We start from the raw sequence: 11,508 nt of genomic DNA, 5'->3' as shown, positions 1-11,508 counted from the left end.
TTATTCTTATTAATAATATTAAGTTTGAACATGCTTTCATACATATACCCTTTTCCCACAAAAGTTCCTCCCTTAGACAAAATAAACTTATCTGCCTCAAAAACAAGTTTGAAACCAAACTTATTCAACAGACTTCCAGACACTAAATTTTTCCTAACTTCTGGTACATAATATACATCATTTAAGGTTAAAACTTTCCAGAAGTGAATTGTAGTTCAACAGACCCTTTGCCTTTAATTGTTGCGGTGGAAGAATTTCCCATGTACAAGACATTGTCATTTTCACATTGTGTGAACTTTGTGAACTTGCTTTTGTCTTTGCACACATGTTTGGTTACTCCGGTATCAATCCACCATGTATTATCATCTTGTGCCATATTAATTTCAGATATCATTGCAACGAACTTTTCGTTATTATCAGCCTTAGAAGATGATTTCTTCTTTAAAAATCGACATTCATTCTTGAAATGTCCCGGCTTTCCACAATGATAGCATGAGCCCTTTTGTTTCTTTTTGAACTTAGGTGCTCTATCAGTCTGATTGAACTTTCTCTTGAATGGTTTAGTAGTCTGTACTTCCTCCGTAACATGTACTTTGGCATTTTCAGAATTTAGGTTCTAATCTTGTTTTCGATACTCTTCTTCAATACGAAGATGATTTGCCAAAGCCTCAAGAGATATTTCCTCTTTCTTATGTTTTAGACTTCTTTTAAAGTCTTTCCAAGATGGAGGAAGTTTGTTTATTATGGAGGATACCATAATCATTTCATCCATTTTCATATCATATTGCTTAAATTGATTCAGCATCTTTTCAATATCACGAAATTGTTCCATAACAGAACGACCATCAACCATTTGATAATTATTGAAACGACTGACAAGAAATTTCTTACTTGTAACATCTTCGGTCATGTATCTTGCCTCCAATTTGTCCCATAATTCTTTAGCGGTGACGTCGTTTTGGTAGGTGTCGAACAAACCATCAGATAAACCATTCAATATGTGGCCCATGCACATGTAATCAGCATTGTCCCATTATTGTCTTTCTCGGGTTGCAGCAACAGATTCATTTTCATTCTCTTCAGGTCTTGGAGTATCCAAAACATAAGCAATCTTCAAAGTTGATAACAAAAAGTGCATCTTTTTCTGCCATCGTCGAAAATTGCCACCATCAAAACGATCAAGTTTAACAAAGTTGGAAGCCAACTCCCTTAGTGTTCCACTTTCATGTGTTGTGGTAGTCATCATGAAATATAACATTAAAATTGTTAGTACAAAACTCCGGTAAGGAAAAATCTCGAACACACGATCGGAACTCGAAAAGAAAAAGAAGAAATAGGACAGGCTCCAAGGCGTGTATCAAGCCACTATCTTTAAGGTTATATTCGCCCCCACTTATCTTCAGTGTGCAAACGAGTTCAAGAAAATTAACCTCGAGGATACAATGAAGCCAATGACTATTTGCGTTTTGCACTGACGAGAATAGTCCACTATGCACTGAGTAATGTATAACAAAAACTCAATTTCTACAAAGGATTTCTGCAGCAATACTTTATAGAATAATCTAATAATATTAGAAAATGAAGGAAGAGAAGAAATAATATTAGAATTTGTTGATATGATTTCCAAATGAAATCCCATTCCTATTTATAGGAATTTTCATGTCTCTTCATAGAGACATCTTTCAATAGGTGTCTTTATGAATAAATAAATAATAATAATTATTCATTTAATTTTGTAACTATTCAAATAATATTTTTTGAATAGTTATAATTCTTTTTTAAAAAATCAAATGATATAACTTTTGACCAATGACCAAAAGTTTTATCTTTTGATTAATTACACCCATTCATTTATAGTTATTGGGATACTATAAATATTTGAAAATATTCCAACAGAACCCAGTTCCGGCATCGGATATGGGCGATGGGTGTTACACCTTGGCTATGTGTTTGGCATTTAGGGTGCGGGATTTCCCAAGTATCCGATAGTATTCCGAATGGTTCAACGGGTATATGAAAGATATAGATGAGTATGAGATTGATACGAGATGGTACAGGTATGTGCATGAGCCATATAAGCTTTAAATCGAAGAAACTTGTGAAGTTCATTTCTAGCCTTATGATTGAATACTTGATAGGTTTGTGTATTTACGTAAGTTGTATATTTATATGATCAAATGTTTGAATTGTATATTTTTGGTAAGTTGAGTTATTTTCATACGAGCTTACTAAGCTTTATAACTTACATTATTTGTTTTTCTATGTTTTATAGTGAAATCAAAGCTAGCTCGGATTCGGGAATCCTCGGAGACCTCATCACACTATCAAACTATCACTCTGGTACTTTTGAATTTATATATTTGGTTATATGGCATGTATAGGAAGTGTGGTCATTTTGGTTATGATTTGGTAATGAATTTAGCCATTTGAGTTGGCTTGTAAATGTTAAGTGTTTGATGTGTGTATAGCCATGAGACTTGGCTTATTTTGGTATATTTTTGGTGATGTATATATATGTGCATATGAATCTCGTTATCTGCTTGATGCTGGATTGTAAATGCTTGTGGTGAATGGTTGAGATTTAAGTTTGGTATGTTTGTGAATTTAGGTCAAATAATGCATATTTGAAAATGGTTATATTAATGATGTGAGAAAGTGAAGTTTGGTATTAAATTGAATAGCATATTGTGGTATTGTGTGTCTTGTATATGTTGGTATTAAAATGGCATGATTTATGGTTGGTTGAGGTTGGATGAATGCCTATTTATGTCTTGTTTGGTGCCATTTGGTTTGGTGTAGGTGTATACAAATTTGGGTGGCAATTTGGCTTGGTAAATAGCCTACTTTTGTCCATATAGGCAGAGACACGGGCATGTGTCTCAGTCGTGTGACACACGGTCAGGTTACATAGCCGTGTGTCCCCTGGTGTTGAATTATAAATCAAGCCAGTATGCTCTACACGACTCAGCACATGGGCGTGTGACTTGGCCGGTGGTATAAGTTAGTATACCCTATAGGTTTGGCACGGCCTAGCACACGACCTGGTACACGGACATGTGTGGCCATTTTAAAGGGCATACGGGCGTGTGTATTGGCCGTGTGACCCAAGTTAGAGAGTTACACGGGGTCAGACACGGGCCGGGACACGGCCATGTGATACCATTTCGAATGTCCCCACGGCTTGTGACACGGACGTGATTTTGGCCTGTGAGACACACGGTCAGGCCACACGGGCGTGCATCCCCTGTATTTTGGAAAATTTTTCTAAGTGTTCCAAAATTATCCTGAGTTACCGGTTTAGTCTTGAACCATTTCAAATGCATGTTTAGGGCCTCGTAGGCTCGTATTGGAGACAATGTAATGATGTTGAATGATAAATTACATGGAATTTGTAGATGTAAGTGAAATGTATGTTTAATTGTTTAATAAGTCTGGTAATGCTCTGAAACCCTATTCTGGCGTTGAATACGGGTAAGGGGTGTTACAGATGGTATTGGATTAAGTTATGCATTTCATTCTTCGATGCGTTTAAAGATTCAAAACCTCATTTTTGCAACGAAATTTTGCGTTAAGCTATAAGAAAGTTGCTTTTGAGCACCCATTCCGAAGGGTAGGTGTGGTTATCCACTATGGATTTGCTACCGAAAGGATTACTATGCATGCTTTGAGGTTTGGAAATAAAGGGAAAATAGGGGAATTTACAGAATTCTGGGTAAAAGTTTGGTAAACGTTGCTTTGGTTGGCTATGACAGGGTAAATGGTTTAGTAGCTGCTAAGGGCAATATATAGAAGCCACCTAGGGCTTTACTTGTTGTCCAACCTTGGTGAAAATCTCTGAAGATCGCGTTGAATCAAGAGTAGAAAGTTGCCAAAAAAGGCTTATGTGTCGTGCTAAAGAGTATGTATGGCACGACACAAAAGCAATTTTTACCCCTGTGTGTATAGAGTTCAAAGGTGTGTCATGCCACAGATATGGTGTTGTGTGACACGACAATGAACTTTGGCATACTTAGCTTTTGTTGCACCAGGAAATCATTGTGTCAACACAACTTCAAATTGGCTTCTCTGAAACTTGTAGAAGGTCTTCGATTTCCAGTACATGCATCCTACTAACGTTTAGCCCTTCCATTGTGCTCGGAAACTTGTTCCCTAATAATTCCTAACAAAATAAAATGTCTAATTCCTAATGCTATTAATTCAAAAGAAAATTAATATATATTATTTACAAATTAATTAAATTTGATGGTTAAATTTTTGGTTATGCTACTGGACTTGTCCAGGAATTCCTTGAACTTTACCATCGATTTTAAATGTCAGTCTTACCTATCTTGGACCCATTAATCATTCCTTACTCCACTAGAGTCTTGCCATTTGTCTCGTTCTCTCATCGTATGAATAGCTACATTTGCAACACTCAAAAATCCTTTTGATCAGGGCTGTTAGGGGTTAAATTGAACAATATATAACATTTTTCTCTAAGAAATCCCTCATTTTCAGAATATTGGCCACATTAGGACACTTCCATCTTATCATACCTCAAAAATGACGGATCTAAAAAGGTGAGTAAGTTATGTATGCAAACTGTTTTGGCATTGTGGTAGTATAATTTGCCACCCTGCTAACTTGCTGGTGAGTTATAGTATTAGTGTATACAAGCGTTAAAGTATTTTCCCTTTAGCAGTACCTAAGAATTTAGTTACAGGTATCTTCAAGTGGGGAGAAGAGTACGCCCAAGAAAGAGTACGCCCTAGAGTATTAGTGAAGCACGAAGAGCCTATCAAGTGTATAAGAAAGCTGTAAGAGACTTAGTTGCCTTTAAGACCATGTCATACGCAAGTCATCACTAAGGTATAATACGCTCAGTTTTCATGAGCACTTTTCAAGTTGGTTCTTGTAATGCAATTAGTTGGGAGTCTATTGGATTGATTTGACCCTTCTTATGACTAGTCAAAAGTAAAGTAGATCTTCACCAGATTTTTTTACCTACCTTTTGATTTGGTAGGGAAACTAGGGGGACTGAGAGTATATTTATTAAAGGGAGGGGAACGTTCCAAATGGTTTTTCTTTTTGCTTAACGTTCAGGATCTTCTCTCTAACCTAAATGTTCTCTTCTTCTTCGTTAATATAGAGTTAAGACCTCATTTAACCAATGGATGATTCAACCTTCTGGTAAGTCTTATTGCCTTGTCTGTTACGATTGTTGATGAGTAAGGATACTAAAAGGTGTGAGAACAATAGGGTGTGAGTAGAAAGCCCTGCATAGGGGTCACATGTAGTTGAAGCTTTAGTAAAATATATGTAAAAGGGGATACTAATGGAAATTCCATGATCTTGTAAGCAATTGCTACTGCTGGATTGGGAAGGACAATTGAAATAGAAGATCCAGATCGAGTCAAAGGTAGGTCTTTGGTGAGTCTCTAAACCCAACTTCTGTATAATATTTTATAATGATTCCTTATACAGTCGATGTTCATATAGATGCTCATATCTTCTTGAGGAGTTGTTGTATGTATAGATATGTGTGTGTTCTCTATGAAACATTTTTATGTATGTACTGAAGTGTACGATGTGCGGCATGAAAATAACGATATGTGGTAAGCATGTATGTGAAATTATGTGTTGGAAAGTATGATTCTGTTAAGGGTATGTGTGAGGTCTATGTAAATGTGTCCAAAATGTTATTAGACTGATGCATGCCAAATTTTTGTTGGTGACAAGGGGGTTCGAGCAGTGTGTTGGTAAAATATGTGATATGATAATATACCTCGCGGTGACTGTTTGATGACGTTTGTCGGGACAATAAACATGAAGGGTAGTATGACAAAATGTTGTCTGTCGGGACTGTAAAAACGAGAAAAGGCCAGTGTGGTAGTTATGTGAAAAGACCAAGGCCATGGCACATTATGGAAATTAAGGATGAACAACTTTTGTCTACTAGTGTCTTTGTGTGTCCTAGAGGCGATGATGGGCAAACCTCAAGCTATGTTGAGTTTAGGCAAATCATATCATCAAACATGATAGTTAGTGTCATGCCATAGTGCAAACCAATCCAAACCAAACCTTTATGGCGAGATATCTGTAAAGCCTTTGTGGTGAATTATCTAAGGAGCATATGTGGCGTATTGTTTTGGAAGCCTTTGTGGTGAATTATCTGTAATACCTTTTTAGTGAATTATCTGAAGAGCCTATGTGGTATATTGTTTGGGAAGCCTTTGTGGTGAGTTATTTGGAAAGCTTGTAAAGCAAATTCTGTAACACCTAAGTGGTGAGTTGTTAGTCCGCCTTTATGGTGTGATCTGGGTATGCTTATGAGGCATTTTCTGAAAGAGTTCTCAACATTGTACTCGACTGATGAATCCACCATAGTAACTCAAGTTTAAAGAACTTTGCACGTATGCATTTATGGGCGGCGTAAGTGTTCGCAAAGTCTGGAAGCTTTCACATTTTGTATTAAAGTCATCTGAGCTTCTATTGGGTGATATAAAATATTACCTTCATTGAACTAAATTTGATGTCTGGACAACGTGAAGATATAGTGTGACTGATATTTCGAGAGCCACTAGAGGAGTGTTTGAAGGTATATCATTTTGAGAAATGTATCCAAATTTCTATCTCCAAGTGATTTCAAAATGGGATCTGCTCTAAGGTTGGAAGTCTGTGATCTGCCAATCAAGTGGAACGTGTACAAGGTGGTTAAGTTAGAGGTTGGTGTATAGTTATCCACCAGGAATCAGAAAAGTATCTTCCAAAATTTGAAAGGAAGTCTAGAATTCTTAAGTCGAGGAATTCAACATCGTTTAAAGGTAATAATAGTTCAGATTCACTAAGTCTTGTTGAAATTACAGGTGCCTATTTGTAATACAGGTTCTTCGAATTAAACCTGTGTGTCTAGAGGGACCAAGCCAGGATTGTGCCAGGGTGGCAGTTTGGAGAATGATATTATGCATATAGAGGGGCACTATTGGGAACATGGTGATTAGTACTCTACACCATGATTTAGTTACTTTAAACAAATATATAAGTCATAATGTCTTATGTTGCTTTTAAAAATCTATTGTAATTAATAAATGTTCCTTTTAAATCTTTTGACTTAGAAAAGATTATGAATACACAAGAAGTACATCCAATATGGTTTTAGCTAGTTGTAAAATTTTTGTTAATTATTTAAGTGTTGTGATATCCTATATCCGGGCCCGGTAAAACAGGTCGGGTATAGGGTGTTATATATCTTGTCATTGACTTTTATTATAAGCTCATTTCACTTTAGAATGATTTTTGATTTCGAAGTGGCAAGAATTGGCCTACACAACAAAATGGGGATTTCTCAATCTTCCTCAAAGTCTTGGACTACAAAGTCAATGAGGATTAAAAATCCTTGTACTTTAACCAATACATCTTCAAGTACACCTTTCGGGTGCACTAAAGATCTATTGACAAGTTGTAGCGTTATTGAGGTATTTTTAAGATCCCCGAGTCTGAGTGTTCGATAGATCGATAAGGCCATTAAATTTATGCTAACCCCTAAATCGCAAAGGGCTTTGCTAAATGTCTATCCCCTATCTCTATTGGGATTATAAAACTACCCGAATATTTTAACTTTGGGGGTATATTCTTTGAAATTAATGCGCTACACGAGGCATCAATGTCGATTTGCTCTTTCTTTTTCTTTTTCCTATGCATTTTCATGATTTCTTTTAAATACTTGGCATATTTTGGAATTTTATTAATAAGCTCTAACAGCGACAAATTAACATTGAGATATTTAAATAAATTTAGAAAAATTATAAAATCTACCTTGTCCCTCTTTTGCTTTCTCCTTTTCCGTGGATTTTTTGACCTCTTTGTGAACCTCCTCTTCATGGATGGGTGTGATTGGAGACTTTAATGCCTTGCCCGATCGTAACACAATCGCCTTTGCATGTTCTTTCCCATATATTCGAGGGTTGTTTTTGATGCTACTAGGGAAACTTTGACCATTTTGCTTCTAAACTATTGTCCTGAGCTAGCTCATTTAGTCACAAAATTATCCATCTGAGATTCAAGTCATCCACACATCACTTGGTCTTGTCGAATATCGATCTTCATTGTTTGCATCTTTCCCTCTAGCCTGTCGAATCTTTGACCACATGTAGTATGGTCGTTACCTATGATACATTGTTGAAATGGTGGAGGTTAATAAGTCGTGTTTTGTTGAGTTTGTGCTTGATTTTCTCCCCTTTGCTTACCTACCTTTTGAACTTCAGATGATCTCTCTAACCAGGATTATAAGTATCTGAGTACGGGTCGCGACCTCTATTATTTACGTAACTTGCTTTCTTAGGTTGGCTTCCCAAGTGTAGCTTCATTCTCTTTGGCTGGACTGGCGTCTCCAGATGATTAACCTTTTGTAAAATTTTTTAAATCTATCCTCTTCGTTCCCTTTGTTCACTGCTTTCACTATTGGAGTCTTTGATTGGTTAATAAAACTTTCTTTAGGCCATATGTTTTAGCCATATATTCAATGATTTATAAGCTTGTTTGTACGTATGAAACATGAGAGATCAGCCGGATGCTCCATCTAGATTAGATCTAATATGTCCGTCAACATCATTGTAGAATATTTGAATTTGGAACCATGCTTGCTATCCGTGGTGTGGCCACTTACTTATCATTATCTTGAAATGCTCCCACACCTTGTAAAGGGTTTCATCTTTGTATTGTTTAAAATTAGTTATTTCTCGCCGAAGTTGAATGGTTCTACTAATCGGGAAAACATTATGAAATTTTTTTCCACTAGATCAGTCCATGTTGTAATGGAATCTGGTTCTAATGAATCTAACCAATCGGCTACATTATCGCATAATGAAAACGAGAATAAACGTAGATGTATAGCATATTCAGATACCCCGTTATACTTGAAGGTATCACATAGTTAAAAGACTACTTGAAGTGTTGGTTTGGGTCTTCAACCTTGCTCCTTTTAAATTGTAGTGTGTTTTGGATCATCTGTATTGTGGCTACTTTTACCTTGAAATTATTGGCATTAATTGCCAGGCGCTCAATGCTTCCTCACACCACGTCTAGGGTAGGTAAGACGTACTAATGCAACATCCACTGAGCCATTAGGAATTCTTCCCGATTATTTTCTTGTGGTTCTTTGAATAACAGATTTTCCTGGGATAAGTTTATAACCACGGGTGGATTGTTTTCCATTAATTAACGGTTGCGCTTGAGTAGTTACTTTGGATCTAGGTAAGGTTGAATCGGAATGCTAGAGCTTCGGGTCATAAATGACATGAAAGAAAATAAAAATTAAAAATCAAAAATTAAAAATCGTATCTCTAGGTCCTAGCATTCCTACTTATATTTTTAGTTGTAAAAAAATATTTTCAAATCTTTTGCCAAAACCTCCCTGACAACGGCACTAATAACTTGACCACCCATAAATGAACTATTGTTTATAGAATAAATTTAACACCAAAAAAATAAGAATTAAGAACAACGGTGTCCGCAAGTGCACAAGTCAAATTGTAATATAGTTGTACAATGAAATATTGAAAGTATTCTAAGGATCATACTGAAGAGAGGCTAGAATTAATAACGAAAATACTTTTTACATTAATACGCCTAACTAGTAGTAATTACTTCTTATATTACGATGGATCATAAAATAGTTTTAGAGGAATAAAAATAAATAAATAACAAAAGGAAATAAATAACAAGAAATAAACAAATGAATTAAATTGGTAAATCAATCAAGAATATTAACGTGCTTCAAGGTTTGCAACTAACTAAGGATTAAGGGTCTAGAGTGGAATAATCATCGATCAAGCAATTATTACCTCCCGACCCTAATTAACTTAACCGATTGAGTATCTTCTAATCTTACTTTCTCAACTAGGATAAATTACGATTTACTTGGTTCGACTTATCTTCCGATTTAATCTAGCCTATGATCACTTATTAGGGTTGTCAAGCCTAATAGTTTAAAAACACATAATTTATACCAACTAATCCATCCCGAGAAATCCCAAATCCTACGTTAGTCACATTCCCATACACTTGTTAATCTCCCCTAAGGGATTTAGCCACTCATGTTATTCATAATCTCAACCTCGATTGAACAAACAGTGTGAGAAACATGATCAATTCAAAGAAGAAAAGAGATTTGAATAATTGTGGATTGAGTATCGAATGGGAAACGAAGTAACAAATCTCTTGATTGGAATAATGAAATAAAACAAATGCAAAGGAAAATGTAAACTGAATACTTTAATTAAACAAACAAGTCCTCGAATCAAATTTGATTCAATAAGAAGAATAAGAAAATAAACTAAAACAAATTCTAAACTGTGAGGGTTTTTGAAGGCGAATAGGACGACTTGATTACATTGAACTCTTAATGACTGATTTATAGAGGTGTTGGCAGCCCAAATTAGGTCTTTGACACGTCCTAGGTCTTTGTATGAGTCTGATTGCATGGACGAAAATAACCTCGGTAAACATGGGCAGCACATCGATCTGTATCACGCCACACCCATTGCGTGGGATGACACGACACCAAATTCCTTCCTTGTGTCGTTCATTTGCTACTTGATGTCCTGAGAAGCTTGTGCATCACTTGACCCTTGTTTTCACATCAACTAGGCCTTTATATCTTCATCCTATACACTCAATTAAACCAATCAGCACAACCTAAGGCCTTTGTTTGCCTATTGGGTCCCAATACCTACAAAAAGTGTTAAAAACACTTTTTTTTTAATTTTTGATCCTAAATCCTAAATATTGAAAACGTAAATTAAAATATTAAATTTCTAAGAAAACAAGCTTCTTAAATGCAGAATCGATCCAAATTAACTATTACATTTGGCGGCAGTTTAAACAACTTTTGAAAACTTTAAAGTGTCTCAAATCAGTACATAGGCTAACTAAACCAAGCTCCCATGCCTCAAATATATAAAAATAAAAGAAAAATGGTTAGGGACTTACTTGAATTAGATGGTTGAATAACTTAAACACAAAAAATGACATCCTACCCTTGGTTTATATGCTTTGGCCAGTTGGAGAAGATGGTATTTCATCTCTTCTTCCTCTAATTTTGTATATATATATACCTAGATTAAAGGTTAATTAAATTAATTTATTTGATTTGAAAATGGTTTTCTTGCACAACAAAAAATTAATATTTTGAAGACTGACCCGATTTGTGATATTTATCGCAATAAACCGTAGATCGAGTTTGTACTTGTTTTTTTCCAGATAGGTGGATCCTTTTCGTTCTCAACTTTTAACCAAACGATCTTCTTTGCTATTTTCGTTCCACGAACTACTTTGATTGTGGGTTCAAACAAATTGAATCAAACACAGAACTGATAATATTTTTTTTACTTTTAGTGGGAAAGTAAATTTCTCTTAAATAGAAACCGGTAGAATTGCAGTTCTTAGAAAATAAAATTTATTCTTAAAATAAGTTTCCACTACTTTATGCCAAAATAGCAATATTGAAAAACTTCAGAGATATTTGTGTTT

At 35.4% G+C, this 11,508-nt stretch overlaps 1 non-coding gene across 1 annotated transcript; it reads left to right on the top strand.

The window, feature by feature from the left end:
• The first annotated feature begins 8,622 nt into the window (after window positions 1-8,622).
• LOC121204445 (small nucleolar RNA R71) lies at window positions 8,623-8,729 on the top strand. The gene has a single exon (XR_005899370.1). It is a non-coding gene; the product is annotated as a small nucleolar RNA R71 (small nucleolar RNA).
• Window positions 8,730-11,508: the final 2,779 nt, after the last annotated feature.

The sequence above is a fragment of the Gossypium hirsutum genome, chromosome A07, assembly GCF_007990345.1.
Source record: "Gossypium hirsutum isolate 1008001.06 chromosome A07, Gossypium_hirsutum_v2.1, whole genome shotgun sequence".
Taxonomy (NCBI): Eukaryota; Viridiplantae; Streptophyta; class Magnoliopsida; order Malvales; family Malvaceae; genus Gossypium; species Gossypium hirsutum.
This window is presented reverse-complemented; position numbering and strand designations above follow the sequence as displayed.